Raw genomic sequence first — 16,763 nt, 5'->3', positions numbered from 1 at the left:
CATTGGGAAAAAGGATAGGAAAAGCAGTTGAATTATGCGGAGATGTTAATTAGTAGGAAAGAGGGATGGTAAGGTCTTCCAACAGCATTTTCTAATTGAAGTCACTGAGCTGGCATTTTGGGAATGATTTCTGCTTCAGAGATCAGGAGAGATTATTTATTCTTAGCAGTTTTCTGTCTGCAGCTCTCAAAAGTTCAAGCAGGCCAAGTGAATTCCATCATTTATGAACACCGTTGAACAAGCAGGGACATTGCACTGAGATCAGAGGGTTCATTTCTAGCCTGTGGGGCCAGGCACTCCCAGGCAGCCTATTTGGTCTCCTCTCTAACTGTAAGGGGAGGAGATGACCGAGGAGATGACTGCTGCTCCAGTTTTGTTTAACAAAAAAGTTCATTTGAAAAGGCATCACTCTTTCAAAAAAAAAAAAAAAAAAAGAAAAGACTACGCTACACAGGTATTAACTTTTTATAAGATGCGTGTGAGTTTACTGAAGCATATGATTAGCATTGGGGTTGTACGCTCTTTTGCAGCCTTTCTCTCATCTGTATGTGAGAATGGTGAAATGTGGCTAGTCCACAAGTCCGTCTCCCAGCACTGGCCTGAAGCAGATACCTAGTGAAGCATGCAAGAAGCGGGCAAGCATGGAGTAATGCTTTACTAGAATACTCCCCCCATTTGCTAGCAGTTGTCATATGAAATATTTCTTAATCTTTGCTGGGTGTAAGAGGTGGGGCAGGGAAGCTTGTCATTGTTAAACTGTCTTTCTGTAGCGTGTCAGTGGGCTTCAGAAAGAGAAGGGAGTCACCTTTCTCCCCAGTGTGGTCATTGCCGTTTAGAGGCGGTAATTGAGCACGTCGTTTACTTTTATGGCTTGCTCTGCTTTACCAGCAGCCCGGTCTCTGGCAGATCCTTTGCTTCTACCACAGGGATTTTAGGAGGAGAGTAAAAGTCCATTTCCTCCTTGTTAAAATGGCAGCTGCACGCTCTGCCTCTGTGCCCTGGGGAAGCTTCTGCAACTTGCTTCTCTACAGATGTACATTTTACCTTTAGAAAGGAAACCACCATGAGCCCTCGGCCCCTCCACCCTTGCGTGCCTCAAGGATTGAATTCATGACCCGGGAATAATAGAGACCTGCTTGTTTTGGCAGTGCAGGCCTGTAAGTCTTCTCATCTACTTGTGAATGCTGCTAACATGGTAGTCTGTCTGGAGTTTAGAGGGGATATGCTGGCTTCAGAAGGGATGTAATGACAGTTATGGCAACAAATAAACCTGGAAAAGTAGCATGAAAGGGGAGCTAGTAGGAATATTTGTGTAAAGAGAACGAGAGAGGGATCACAGGCTGAGAATGGAGACCATAGCAAATACGCCTAATAAGTTCCCTTAGCCAGAGAAAAATTAACTCGCTCGCATCCACCTAGGTGCCATGGCTGAAACGGGATACCTGGGCTGGGGTGACAGTGAGATGTGATGGGGAAGGTACTAGAGAGAGAAGCAGAACAAGTCCTTTTCCTGATTTTATTGATTTGTCACATGATTTCTGGGAAGATTTCTGGGAAGATGACATTCTGTCTCATTTTTCTTGTTCGTATAATTGTGCAGCTCTCACTGCTTTGCATTTTCAGAGATCTGTTAGTGGCAACCAAACTGGACAGCCGTGGTTTGAACTTGTTTTGTTCATAGCGGGAAGCGGGTGTGGAAACCTCAGGAGGAAATGGCTGGGTTTGCCTAGGTGTATTCAGGCAGCCAAATGCTGCAGAAAGCACCGGTGTTAAATTTCTGTACTCCTTGGTCTGCTTTGATGCTCCATTTATGATGTGTTTCTCCTCACGCAGGAGCAGTGTACCATACTGTGGTACAGAGACTCGCTGTTGCTGTCAGCATTGGAAAAGACTGAAGCTGGCATCCCCGTTGTCCTCAGCCAGAGGTTGCCCTGCAAGACAGCTGTAAAATGTTCATCAGAAAAAACTGAATGGTAGATCCTTAAAAGTGAGTAAAAAGCAAATCTGACTTTGTAAATTTTTTTGTCTAAAATGTATAAAAATAATGCCATGCAGAAATGCATTTGGAAATGCATTAAAGTTCCTCAGTAAATAGGGATTGAGAAGAGCTCGGAGTTTTACCTGTGGCGCCAGGTTATGGTATTTATATTGCACTGCTGTGTCCTTTGGAGTATGTAGTTCCTCACCTCCTCTGCTGTCCATGTACACCCCTGTTGAACTGCATTTCTAAGGACCGGTGGCTTGAGGCTACTGCAGAAAAGTGTCAAGCGTCCTATTGAAATGGGATTTCCCTAAGCAAGAGGCTGGCTCCTAGGAAGGAGAACTGCTTTGTCAGGGAAAAGATCACCTGGGAGGGACCAGCTCCTGGGGGTGATATGAAGGCTGCATGGGAAAATACCTGGACAGCTGTATCAGGAAAGGAGATGTCTTGTTTTGTGGGCCATGTTCACCCACTCAAGCAGGGAAGCCACACAGGAATGAAGAGGACAGCGTCCTGACCTGCCTTATCCAGGACACAGGTGGACAACAGTTTCCAATGGCAGAGAGAGAGAGAGAACATCTTCAGGATGCTTGCTGTTTTCTCAGTGATTTTCAATTGCCTTTTACTTTTGAATAGTGAATGACTGCGTTCAGAAACCCACTGCAAAGCGCTTTTTTACGTGTTTTATAGGTTGTAGCTCTAGACTTTAAGATATGAACTTGTAGACCCAAGGGATCGCACACTCAGTGGGACACTACAGAGTATGAGGCAGCAGCTGGGGAGGTTGGAGGGAGGTGACTCCAGTGTCTAGGCCTTGCCCAGGCTTTTGAACCCAGGTACCACTCCTGCCTTTCCACAGCTGAAAGAGGTCTGCCTGTGGAGCCCATCCGTTGAGACACATCACCTGTGCTCTGCCTAGACCCAGCTGGGAGAAAATGCCTGAGATTCAGTAACTGGTTTCCCTTAGAGCAGTCTGGGGAGTTTCCTTTCGTGGAGTGCTTGACCAGCTGGGATATTTGTCTAAGGTATATACAGTATCGGTTATTAACTTTTTATGCATGGTACAGCAATGCTGTTTCCTGAACCTTGAATGAAAGCAAGCTGCGTGTCTTCTGAGGCTATCTTAACAGCAAGTATGTTAAAATGAAATAGTCCTGCTTGACATATCAAGGCACCTACAATTCTGATATACATGAAAGAAGAAAAAACCCCAAACCAATCTTTGCTAAAAGTCCCATGATTAAAGCAATGGCAGACCGAACAATATGTTGTTAGAAACATAGATTGCAATTACGTGTTTTATTTATTCCATTTTCTACTTAAAAAGGAATCACAGCTATATGAATGCTTCAGCAGGATAAATGCTCAGGTACAGGAAAGCATTGTGAGATAATGGATTTTCAGATAGGTGGAGCCTGTAATGCTTTCAGTGGAAGGCTGTGTTTTTGTCAGCTTACATGGATGTATATACAGTGCCTACCACTTTCCTGGTATGCAAACCAGGACTGTAGTGCTGGATGGAGAGGAAGATGAAAGACCAAAATCTGGAGACATAGTTCCTTAAAATCTGGAGTTCTCAATGTTAAAAGCCCAAACACTTTGTAAGAATGCACACAGTTCCTTAGAAATGAGATCTATATTTTTACATGCTTGTATGTATGTGCATCCATATGTGGGTATATATGTGTAAAATAGTATTTTCATCCGCTCAGCTACGTGTAGAAAACATATGTGAGTGGATAGGGAAGTGGAGAAGTGTTTTATTGGAATCAGAATGACTGAAGGATGTAATTCTGTAATATTTTTAACTGTTAAATTGCTGATGGATATAGAAATGAGCTGCAGGTCTGTCATATATATACATGCTTGTGTGTGTATGTAAATGTGATATACGCAGAGAGAAGAAATAACTCAGCTTTTTCCAGTTAGCCTACTTCACATGAGGGGGAGTTGCATCTAGGGGACTCTATGATGATTTTGAATAAGGTATATGTTTGATGTCATATAATGTATTTGTTCCTGACCTGGTTGTGTACAGCATGTTGCAGTAGTGCACTGTGCACCTGCTGGAATAAGGTTTGTGATGATGATTGGGTTTTTCAAGAGAAAGTCAGAGACTGTCCCCCTAGAAAGCCCCATCCTCTGCACAAGGAGGGGCTTTCCATGCGCTAAGCTATTTTATTGTTTCTGGGAAATAAGGCAGTCTCGATGCTGGAGGATGAGCCGGGCTTGTGGGATCATTGCCAGAAGCAGCTTAGGGCTTAGAAGATAAAACCTGAGAGCGTGGCGTGATTTCTAAAGTCCATGCAGAAGACAAGTCATTACTGAGAATTGCTGATACTTTCTGCACCAGTTGTTTTTTGCATTTCTTTTCCAATCTAAGTGTTTTAATTCTAAATAAATCACAGTGATTTACCATTGACAGGAGATGTCATGGTGAAGTCAGGCAAATAAAAGTCCTCTAGCAAATTGCAGAAAGCTGAGTGTTTCTCACAGATACTGTGGATAGGATTAATTTAATCTGACTTTGGATGTTTATAGTGCAGTATCTGAGATGATGCTTAATGAGGTCGGTAATTTTAGAGTGTGATTCATCTGACAGTTGAAATGTACTTTAGGATGACATGGATCGTGTCCTTTGTTGACAGTAAAGGGAGTCTAGCTGAGTAAGTCAGTGGTAGATGTCTGCGCTGCCCAGTGAACCTTTTTCTTTACATCTGGTGTCACAGTGCTGTCCAGAGAACCCCTGAGTTTTGGAGGGTCCTGAAAATTTGCATTCAGTCATCTGTGGTCAGAGCAGAGGTGCTGCCAAACACTTCCTCGCAATCGGTTTGTTTTTTCTTTTGCTCTCATGAATCTGAGATTTGGCTTCAGTCATCAATGACTGTCTTGGGTGGAACATCATGTAATATAATGGAAGTGATAATTTTTGAACTGTTACCGTGAATCGTAGCTCTATGGTAAAACTTGCACGTGAACTTGTGTCTTAAAAGTGTAGTCCATGCCATACAACCTCTAAAATAAGAATTTATGAAAATACAGCTCTGGTTTTTGGATGGATGACAGAGGAATCCCGATGTTTCTGGCTTCTAATCCTTTTGTGAAGATGTTTCAAATTTCACTGAAGCTGGAGTGAACCTGATTGTTTCTTACATTTATTTGGAAAAACCTTCCTGCGTAGAAGAGGTGGGAGAAGGAACGTATGAGAGTGATCCAAATGTGCAGCACACAGGGCTGAGCACGGACTGGCCATGTGGGTGATGGGCATGGTCTGGATATTGGTTTTGGAGCTCTGTGCATGTGAAAAGAAGCAGAAGACAACAAAGAAGCTAGCAAGGAGACAGTAGACAAGAATGTTGGTAGTGCTGAGAAAAAGCATGAGTGTGCTCCAGGGTGTTGTACTGCAGGAGCATGCTTGCACTAGGGATGCTGTCCTGCTGTTTAAGTCCCATTGGTGAAAATCTGTAGCTTTCCTAATCTCATTCCAAGAGAAACCATTTAGATTGCAAGTGTAATGAACTAATGTGTTTGCTGTGCAAACTATTTTGTGAGTAGTGCATACCTTGCTGTTCTATAGACTTTCCTGTTCTCTGGATGAAGAAGTAATTTCCTCTTCTTGTGGTGTAAACCTTCACCCAATGAGCATGTGTGCAGTTCTAAACACATCGTTCATTTCAATGGCTTCAGGTGACTATAGCTTAATAAATTTTCCAGTGAAGGGCCACGAAGGGACTGGAGCATCTCTCTTACAAGCAAAGGCTGAGAGAGCTGGGACTGTTCAGCCTGAATAAGAGAAGGCTCGAGGGGGACCTCATCAATGTACAGAAATACCTGAAGGGAGGGTGCAAAGAGGACAGAGCCAGGCACTTTTCAGTAGTGCCCAGAGATGGGACCAGAGGCAATGGGCACAAACTGAAACACAGGAGGTTCCCTCTGAACGTCAGGAAACACTTTTTCACTATGAGGATGACTGAGCACTGGCACAGGTTGCCCAGTGAGGTTGTGGAGTCTCCATCCTTGGAAATACTCAAAAGCCATCTGGGCATGGTCCTGGGCAACCATCTCTAGGTGGCCCTGCTTGAGCAGGGGGGTTGGACCAGATGACCTCCAGACACCCCTGCCAACCTCAGCCAGTCTGTGATTCTGTGAGGTAGGTAGAACTGGCTGTTTGTCCCTCACAGACTGTTGCCAGCCTTCTCGGGAATTCTCACAAGGTTGTACAGGGCTCCTGGCAAGGGTTCTAAACATCTGCTCAATAGCAGGCCCCCAGAAAACACTGAAAATGTGGCTGGATACTTAGGAAATATTACCCTGGTGACACTTTTGTATTACAATGTTGGGTCAGATGGTGAAGTCAGTTAAACTGCCTTTGATAGATCATACATGCAGTCAGGGCACCTGATTCATAAATTTGTAATGGCCCTACTTACACTAATTATCAGTGAAGCAGAGCAGATACGTTAGATCTGTTATGTTTACTGCAACAGGAATAGCACAGTACTCACTGGCATCAGCGTCTTATGTGAAGAATTAATTGTGCAGTTAAACTTGTGTTAAAATGTGTTTCCTCTCAGTGGTGAAAGTTTTCATCTGTGTAATATTGAAATTCTTCTACTAGACAGACCTAGACATTCAGAAGGTGGTTCATAGTGTGGTAGTCGTGGTATTTTTAAAAGATACTGATAATTATGCAATTTTCTGGACCCATTGAAGAAAGTGCCCAACCATTTGAAGCAGTAACATTAGCCTTTTCCAGTGCAGCCCCTTCAGGTGTAGCAACTGGATGAGAAATCAAGACATCTGCAGAAAGCTTCTGAATTGATTTATGATCCTCTTTGAGGAAAATATATTTAGCCCATAGTGAATGATTTTTTGCAACTCACAAATAGATTTATGAAGCAAGTAGTACTTGCATATCCTTCGCCATTTGTTCTGTATATATTGTCCTTGATGGGTGTTGTACATGAAGGGGCCAAACCCTGAAGATATTCAGTGTTCATTTTACTGCCTGCTAACGCAAACATTAAAATCAGGGGCACTGTATATGGTGATAGGCAGGATGACATCATGAAGAGAAAATTCTCTGTTCTCCTGCAACACAAATACATTTATTGGTGTCTGAAAATATGGAAAGTACCTCAGTCTCCTTCCCCAGCAGAGGAAGATTTTCCCATGGTAAGTTAAAAAGCTTGCTTCAGATGGTAACTTGGGAGAGGGTGGTACCTGACACTGAGCAGTACCTGCCCAGGGACCCAGACTGGAAGTCTTGCATCTCAGGGGGTCACTGCAGTATGGGGAGCAGACCTCCTACTTACGCTCTGGTGCCTTGCGAGCTACAGAGATGGATGGGAAGCTGTGATTCGGAAAAGCGCAGATTAAAAGGAGTTGTGGAAGCCGGTCAATACATGTTTTACCTATGGAAGATGCACCTTCGTAACTCATAAGAAAGCATCCCTTGAGGTTGTTTTAATAGGAAAAAAAGTAAAAACTATTTGTACTGCAAGTTCATTTTGGGAGGAGGAGGGAGTAGTGTGAAAGCTCAGTAGGCATCGCTCCTTTCCAGCACTTCAGTCTCACTGTCCTCAGCTTCCGTGATGGTGACCTGTGCATGAGTTATTGGGGAAGAAATATTAACTGTCAGTGTCTAAGGAGGATCTTTTTCCTCATAAAGCCTCCCTCATTAACATGCTCCCACCACTGCAACTTCTAGTCTTGCCAGAGATTTTCCATCGAGATAATCCCTGCACAGCTCTCTCCTATCGCCCTTGCAAGCTGACATGGAAACAAGATCAGCCATGCCATCAGCACTAAAATATCTTAGGGTTAATAGCACCATACAGTAAAGCAGCAAAAAACCCCCCCCTATTGTGATGCATATAACCCTTTCCAAAATGCATTATTTAATTATTTTTTTAAAAAGTTATTTTTATCACCCAGACTTGTTTTTCACAAGGATTTGGCTTAAGTTATCTAGATGTTTTGGATTGACTAAGCAGTTGTGAGGTGCTACTAATAAAAGTAATTACTTTAGTCCTGAGAGGACTGCAGCATGTCGTAAAATAGGACGTAACACTCCTTTAACACAATAAAAAAGGATTTCCAAGTAGATACTCTCTCTGTTGCTGCTTGAAATGTTTGTAGGTTTTGGCTTTGCAAGTTATTACTGCTTCTATCCCTCCTGCTTGTGTAACTACACAGAAATGGGCATTAAAATAGGCCCACTGGGCTCCTCGCACTCACTTAAATGTGTTTTTCTTGGTGCTCCCTGTTTCTGAAAAATAGAAACAGCATTTAACCGTTAGTTCACAAATGGGTGGTGGAACAGAAAGGATCTGTAAGCACTGCGGGAGGGTGAAGTGGGGAGAAGATGCAGGAACTTTAGAAGAGGAAATCCATGGGGATTTGGCTCCACTGGGTCCAAAATCAAGAGGATTAAACTCTGCAGAGGTGAGTGCCAAGCACTACACTTGCTCGGCTGTAAGAAAGGATCTCTTCTTCCTACAAGGCAGGGAATGACTGATGAGGCTGCAGAAACAGGTCAGAGAGTTTGGAGTGGGCTGGGAAGTGAATTTGATCTGTCTGATGCAGTTGCAAGGAAAGGCAAACCTGGCTCCAGGGCTCTGGGATGCAGAAATGGAGCTGTGGAGGAGACCAGAGGGAATTATTAACTGGGGAGCTGTCATGATCTGAAGGGCTACCTGGCCTGTGGGAGTAAGGAGATTGTGACCGTGGGTTTGCAGGATTCTGTAATACACAAGCAGACAGAGGCTTCATCCTCTAAACTTCTCTCCTTTATTAAGGTTACCAAAAATAGCACAAAATTCACCACTAGCAAGTATACCTGTGATCAATACAGCGAATATAAATAACAAGCTAGTACAAATTATTAGCAGTAATCAATAATAGCAGCAACAAGTATATATGTAATATTACAGCTTACTACAAACTTAGCCCTAGTAAACTTATTGATAGTATAACAGCAGATATACTTATGGTAGATTACTTATATGCATCTATATATATGTATGTTCATCGTATTACCAATACCAGGTGCATCAAACCAGTCCCAGAAGGGGGCCAAACCATCCCAGAAGTGGGAGGACAAACTGAACTGACCCCAGAAGTGGGTCCAGGGGGATCGATAAAGTAACACGCTTATTTTGTGGGGAAAAGAAGCAAGTGTAGTAATTGTCTGGGGTACAACACTGACAGTATTGAAATGTCTGTTTATTGCCCTCGTTTCTGTACCATTATATGCCTCCACGTGTAAGAAATGACGTGGAAGTCCAGTCTATTTGCTGAGACTGCTGACAAATGTATCCTTTAATATGTGTTCAAATTTTTTTGTCATTTATAAACATCTTTTACTAGAATTGAAGTAGAGACCTTCTGTGGGTGTCGCGTAGGATCCTGCACAGCCATGAGACAGCAGCTTTGGTAGCTGACCTAACCCGGTGCGGAACTGAGCCTGTGGTCCGAAGAGAAAAACTTTGTCCCCTTCACCTGCTGCTATGTAACCCAAAACACTGAGCACCATGAGAAGTGTGCAGCATGGAGGCTTTGTGCACATCAGAGAGTCTTTGCTACCTTTGGCCCAAACTCACAGATAGGACAGGAAAAGGTAAAGTCCCTAAACCCACAGTCTTTCAGCAGGCTTTGTAGTCACTAAAGGCTGGGCTCTCTCCTTACTAGGATCTCTTCAGAGATGCTTTTAAGTTGTTTCCCAGTATTTGGAGATCATTTTCAGGGCTCTTCCAAAGTCTGCTGAGGCCAGTGGGAGCCCTCTGGTAGGCTTAGCAGGTTTGGGACCTTCCCTAAAGCGGTTCCCTGTGTGAATCAGATGCAGCTAGTTTTAGCCCATCAGTAATGGTTTTTCTTGGGTGTTACAGCCAGCTTCTCGACAGTGGCACAGGGGGATCAACGCATGGGTTTAGGAAGTGAGAATTACTGTCCCAGCTGTGCTGACTGGCAGGGCGATACCATGCCCCATACAGCAGAACGTGACCTCCGTATTTGCTTCCCCACCACGCTCGGTTTCTCTTGCCCATTTTCCAGGGTGTGCCAGGTCCCTGGATATTTGTGCTTCCTCTTGCTGCTGCAGTACCCCGTGATGGGATGCAACTGGAAAAATTACCTTCTCTCGACGGCAACAGTGTGCACCATAACTGGGGCACACACCGCTCCATGGGTTACGGTGGGCATACTTTGCATTTCCGCCCATGCTTGTCTGAATGCGCCTCTCTCCCACCCTGGCCACTCCATCCCTAGGATTTCATCCACTGATTTTCAGCTTGAGCCTCGTTAAACTTTTAATTGACACGCTGCCTGCCAGACTCTTGTACTCATGCCAGATGCCTAGCGATATTGAGGAATATTGTGCTAATACCATAACATCTCAGGTACTTACGGTGTGTCTGTGCTTCAGTGCTGGACTGGGGAGCACCGGTCCAGCTACCTCACCGCATCTCCCAGTGCTCTCCCAAGACCTCAGCTGTGCTGGTACAGGAGGGACTGTGTCATCGCTGCTGGCAGCTCCTGAGTCTTGTTTTTTGAAGAACATGTCCAGTGCTCTTTTGTCAGCTGGAAAATATTTTGAAGTTGGTGAATATGTGTTTTCTTCTTCCCTGCTCTGTCAGTCAGAGCATTTTCTGATTGCTGCCTGGCTGCACATCTTTACTCGTGTTTATAAAAGATAGGATCTAGCTCAAATAGAATTTTGTGGCTTGGTGCCGGCTGGGATTAGATTATCGTAGTGGTGTTTTCTGACCTTGGAAAAATCTATAAATGTAGGAATTAATTTTTTCTTGAAATTTTCCAGCATGTCTTTTGCAATATTTACCTGAGTTGCCATTACGTGCTGGCTGGGAGAGTGTGGGGTTGCTTGTGCTGGCAGGGAGGAGGGTTCAGAGCAAACACAAGGAGGAGACCTCTGCACCACCACACCAACACGGGGGCAGTGGGGTCCCCAAACTGAATGGCAGATGCTGCCCATGCTATAGGTAATTTGAAAAGCAGTGTCTCTAAAACCATCTTTCTGGTATGGAGGTGGAGCAGGGTGGTCCCAAGGCCTTTCCTGGTAGCAGAGAACGTACCCTTGGGGGTAAGAAAGGAGGGAAGAGCAGTGAAGCAGGAAAGGGAGTTTGTTATGGAAAGGATTTTGGCTCCCAGTGAGGTTCTGCGGTCAGCTTGGGTGGGATCTGTGTGGCCTTTTAATTGACTGGCAGGTGGCTCCTGCACAGAAGATGATGGTGAGGGACAGTTCTCACATCCAGAAGTCCCACTGTGCGTGAGCGTAACGTAAAACCCTGCTCTCCCACGAGCGCAGATGTGTGCCTGCTTCGTTCCCAAGGTTGGGCTCCAGCACTTCTGTTAAACAGCAGTGAGCTGGAAAGACCTCCTAACTGGTTTTATGCAAATGGGAACGAGATATCTCATGCATGTGTGTTTGCACACAGGCACTGTCCCCTATCAAACAATAGATATTGTTTTGTTATGTAAATAGTGCTCAACTGACAAGGGCTTGCTGAGAGTTGAGCTCACTTGTACTGAATTGTTTTGACATGTGTGTGCACGCAAGTGTTGAAAGAGAGGACAGGGAGAGTAATAAAGTTGTGAAACTTCAATGAGATAAGCCAAATAAAAAAACCAAATAATATGGAAAGTCATAAGTATGTAACCTGCATATTCGATAAGGGGGGTCAGGGCTACATGGCAAAGAGATAAATAGGAGGGGAAGAAAAACAGTTGTCTTCATACAAGGAGATGTATGGAGACTTCCAAGTCTAACCGATGACTTGGAACTGCCTCTGATCTTCATCGTTGGTCTCCATGTGTCCGTGCCTCTCTCCAAAAGCGTTCTGTTTGGCAGGTCCAGCTTTGGAGGTTGGTTTTGGTGGTAACAAGGCATTGCCTGAGAGCTGCCAGGCAGCTGAGGATTTACATTCAGTGAAGCTGACGGTGGAGGTTGGGTGACAGAGCCGCGCTCAACGAAGCAGTTGGGGAAGCTGCGGTCACTGTCTCCCCACGTTCACTGCCTGTGGGGTTGGCTGTTGGTCTGGCTGCGGGCAGCCACCAGCTGTGGTGGAGCAGTGACATCAATCAGTCCGATCTGGTTGTGGTGGGAAGCGTGATGAGCAGCTGTCATGCAGATGCTCCCTGGGAGACTGCTAAATAGTCATTGTTGAAGTAATTAATAGCAACAAGTGGGGGGAAAAAAAATTAAAAAAGCCCAGAAAACGTTTTCAGATGTCCCAGACGGTGCTGATACTTAGGGTGATGCATCACACAACTGTCCATATGAAAACTGAATAATTTTATGTGGTACAATAAAATACGCAATGAAAACATATTTAAGGAAAAAAAGCAGAGACCAACGTATAAGCTACCAGACTTTTATGTAGGTGTCCAGTTCAAAATGTTGATTGGTATAAAATCTAACTCCAAAAATAGTATTGATGTTGTAAAGAAAAATATGAATGAAAAGCATATTGTTCTTGACTTGGTGGGGCTTTGCTGTTTTCCAGATATAGCTGCTGCTGGTGTGGTTTTCATAGTGACACCTTTGACTGGTTTTTAACTGTCTTTTGGGGCAGGAAGGGGTGAGAGGCAGAGTCCTCCCTTTAGCAAAATACATATATTTTTCCTGAGTAGTTTATACTGGATCCATGATGGAACTGGAGAAAAATCACTTAAAGGAAAGCAGTGCCGCAGGTCTTGGAAAAACCTTCTTAAAGTCAGTTGAGAGAAATGGCAGATATATCTGCATCCTGCAGTAAATGATAAAATGAGTCCCAGGAAACTCACTCTTTCTAATGCAATAATCCACTCCACTGAAAAATGCTGTTATTCTAAAGTGAGTACAATCTTTGTGTTTATGTCATATTTTAAATGTGACAAACTGCTTTGTAAAGAGGCTGGACAAGAAAAAGAGCGTTTTATAGATCTTAATATACTGTTATGTACTGACAAGCAAAGAAACCCATTTTGCTCTGAGAGCCGAGCAAAGAAGAGATGGGCAGTATTTAGACATAGGAAGTTTTCTTAGAAAGACTTTTTTATTACTATAAAATAGTAACTATTATGTACCCTCCCATAACAAAATGGTCCAACTCCATATCTTAACACTGGGCTATTCTAAAATAATTCAGAATAATTTTATTCCATTATTTATGTCGCATAAAGTGAAGCTACCAGGTACTGAGAGTTTTTCTTGGACTATTCAGCGTCATTTCTGGTGATAAACTACAGAAGAGAATTTGGGGTCTCTTGCAGAAAAGTGGGGTCCCTTTTCCTTTTTTTTTTTTTTCATCTTGTACCTTGGTACACATGGAAACTTTTTGTTAGCTATGTAAGCATTCTTTTATTCAGATACTAATTTAACTTGGTCATTGTACTGAGAGTGACCTGTGCTCTGGCGTTGCATCTTTTCCGTTTAGCGCAGGGGACTTTATAAAGTTGATTAGCTCATAGCTCTTAAATCTTCCATAGTTTTCAGCTTTTTTCTCTTCCCTCAGAGAGGAAGCTGATTTTTTTTTTTAATCCTTTCTCTGAATTTAGGAGAGGCTATTGCCTAGCCTTTCAGTATCTGTGATGTTTTAGGTGTCCTGGACTTTCCTTTGGCTTTAAAAAATCATCATTCCTGTACTTTTTTGTTACTGACATGTAGGCGATACGGCCGCTGAAGGAGCCTGGCAGCAGTTTGGAGGGGAGGGAGCTGGGGAGGAGGAAGGTGTGTAGAGTGTTTTTCGCCTGCTCTGCCAGTTGCACGGGAGAGAGGCTGGAGTTGCGAGCTTTACGACCCTGTGACCGAGCAGCCGGCTGTCCACTTGTGCCGTGCTGTGCTCTCCTGGTCAAACATCTCCTAGAGCATCCGTAGGGCAACATGACTCATTGAGCCACGGGCATCATCCGTGGGGATGTGGCTGGACCTCAGCACCTGGGGACGGTGCCTTGCTGCTGCTGGTTGGGAATACTAATCCATGGTCAACCTGTCCTTTTCCACGTTCTGCCAATGGGATAAGCAGGTTATCCTCAGGGGTAAGCAGGTTATCCTCGGAAGGGATTGCCCTGCGGCGGAGCAACTGAACCTGTGGGCATCACACCTGGCCGGCTTCCCTGGAGAGGCTCAGGAAGTAGGTGTTGCTTTCCCAGCCTGCCCCCGGTAAGTAATCTGATCTTAAACAAAGAAACACAGAGATGGTTGTTTCTTATTTAAAAATACGTTAAAGCAAAATCCTTTTTTTTGTTTTGAAGGCAGAAGGTTTGAATATTCCCGTGCCCTGTGCTTCCCCCGAGCTCCTGGATTGGGGGGGTGATAATGAGGGATTTAATTCTGGGCAGCAGGTGCTGGCATCAGGGACACGATGCAGCGCCTGTAATCATGTTGTTGGGTTCATTTTGCACCATCTGGGTGTGAAAGGGGCAGTCGAGCTTTCAATTGTAGTCCTTGGGCATCTGATACCTTCCTCCTCCTGCTGCAGGTACAGACATGTTCAAGGGAAGATGCTCTGTCTGTCTGAGGCATGTAGAGAGTTAAAGCTGGTGGGGAGCAATGCCACTGCCCGTTGAGCTGCTGTGCTGGGGAAGGGTCTGTTGGGAGGGGAATAAGAAGGTTGTTCCCCCTCCTGCTCCCACTGGTCACCCATTGCCTTTTCCTACCAGCTGAGGAGAAAAGGAAAGTTGGTCTTTCAGTTGTCTGGGCTTCCTATCCTAATTGGACATGCTTTTCTGAGTTGCAAATAATCCCAGCTGAGGAGACGTAAAGCAGCTGGCGTGGGGAATGTGACCTGTTGTGCGAGCGCCTGTCTGCAAAACAGCCCAGAGCAGGAGCCAGGCTTGTGATGAGACTGCCCTCCGGGAAAGCGGACTGACGACTGCTGGAGACTTGGGCAACGTGGGAGACATCTGTAGAAGACCGATAGCTGAATCAACTCCTTGCTATGCTTTTATACGTGATCCAAACGGTGGAAGAGGCAAGGAGGCAAACTACATGATAACAGCGGTGCCATCGCAGTCCGTCACTCCAGCGTGGCAGGGCATGGCAGGCGGAGAAGGCTCATGATCTCTGGGGGGAATGTTCCGCAGTAATGGTAAGGCAGCGAGAGAGAGAGGGAGAAAAATCAAACTAGGGAGTACAATTTCCAGCATTTACCTTGTGTAGGTACGTACCTGTTAACCAGACTTTTCCCTGGCAGCACTAAACTTTGCACTGTTGTGAGTCAGTTGAGGTATTAGTGTATGTTTCTAGCAGTGTGACTAAGATGCAATGAACATCTACAGTTTCTGCGAATTTGCTCAGAAATGTCAGCGTGTCAGGAAAATGTTTTCATTGAGATTTTTGCAGTGAATATGGAAATCTCTCAGTGACAATGATGTTACTGCTTTTTTTTTTTTTTAATTTAAGGGGTAAGAAAACCAAGCAGGGTCTGAGCACAGATGTTTTAAGATGCACAGAGTTGTCAGTGTATTGTGCATGACTCCATCCAAAGTATAGGCACCCAGGTTAGGTGTAAGGATGGGGACAAACAAGTGATGGTACAGTTCATCTGGAAACCACCACTGCACAGGCAAGGGCTGGCACAGAAACAGACCACCCCGCTGCCTGAAAAGCTCACGGAGAAAGATCCCTGTTGTAACGCTTGCCCTGCACTGTGCGCCAGTCACGGAGGGAAGGAGTGGAAAGTGCTCCTGGGTTACGGAGGCGCTGCTTTGGGATGTGATGGGAGGGTCAGGGATGTGTTGGGAGCAGGAGGGCCAGGCTCGAGGGATTCAGCTTGCTTCGGTAGCACGAGTCGCTGGAAAGCAAATACTTAGGGAGGTGAGACTGAAACTTGTATTGCTTTTCACAGATCAAATTACTAAGAGTAGGCCATCTGTATTTCTTGGCTTTTTTACATGGTTTGTACTATACTGTGCACATCACTGTGCCAGAGGAGCAGTGTATGATGTGTACAGTGCTGGTGAAGGACACAAGGGGTTTTTCTTCTGTCTTCCATCTTTTCCGTGTTACCAGGGTGTCCAAACTGTGTCTGTCACATTGAGGGTGTGGGTGAGACCGGTCCAGCAGCACAGGGTACAGCACCGCTTCTCTGTTGTCCCTTGTCGTGCTGCCTTTGAGGCCCAGAAAGTTTTTGTGTTGTTTCTCTGAATAAATGTGCAGCTATTTCCATGTTGCTACAAACATGTTTGCACTTAAAAAGCAAGAGGAAGGTGAGGAAAAGCTAACCTGAATCTTTTTACTTGGAAATATTATTACCTAATGCTTATACTTAGAAATCAAGAGTCAATTATCTGGAGTTATTTCCTGGCTTTGACATAAGTTTTCTATTAACCCTGGAGAAACCAGTCACTTTCCTGTGCTTTAAAGCGCCTTTTTCTAAAATGCGTGTAATATTCTTGAGCATAGTATTCACCTCAAAGGGTGTTACAATAATTAATGCTCATAAAGCATTTTAAGATTTATTAATACAAATTACCATAGGAGTGCAAATTAAATTCTACTAGTATCATCTACTACTACAAATTAACCAACATTTTTTTAATATACGTGATCAAAAATGTTTAGTGTAGATCAGTGATCCTGCAGGGTCCAGGGACTTCGGATACCACTTTGGTGACACAGAGGATCACAGTACCCTATTAACTATTGAATTAAACAGGGCTACAGCATCTTTTTGTTGTGGAGGTGTACTGGTGGAAGTGATCTTGTAACATTGGAGTGATGTTCGTTAATACGTCTCGCCCTCAGTATTTAGAAGACGGGGAATTCATGTGCCACAACCAC

The 16,763-nt window shown here is 44.4% G+C and overlaps 1 protein-coding gene across 1 annotated transcript in view; it reads left to right on the top strand.

Annotated features, from left to right (window-relative positions):
- Positions 1 to 16,763, top strand: part of ANKRD6 (ankyrin repeat domain 6) — a 112,767-nt gene that overhangs the window by 57,790 nt on the left and 38,214 nt on the right. Inside the window, 1 exon segment of the mRNA XM_050894741.1 lies at positions 1,834 to 1,987. The gene's annotated coding sequence lies outside the window, so the exon portion shown is untranslated.

The sequence above is a fragment of the Gymnogyps californianus genome, chromosome 3 (assembly GCF_018139145.2).
Source record: "Gymnogyps californianus isolate 813 chromosome 3, ASM1813914v2, whole genome shotgun sequence".
In the NCBI taxonomy this organism is placed as follows: domain Eukaryota; kingdom Metazoa; phylum Chordata; class Aves; order Accipitriformes; family Cathartidae; genus Gymnogyps; species Gymnogyps californianus.
Note: the sequence above shows the minus strand (reverse complement) of the source record. Positions and strands in the feature narration are given on the sequence as shown.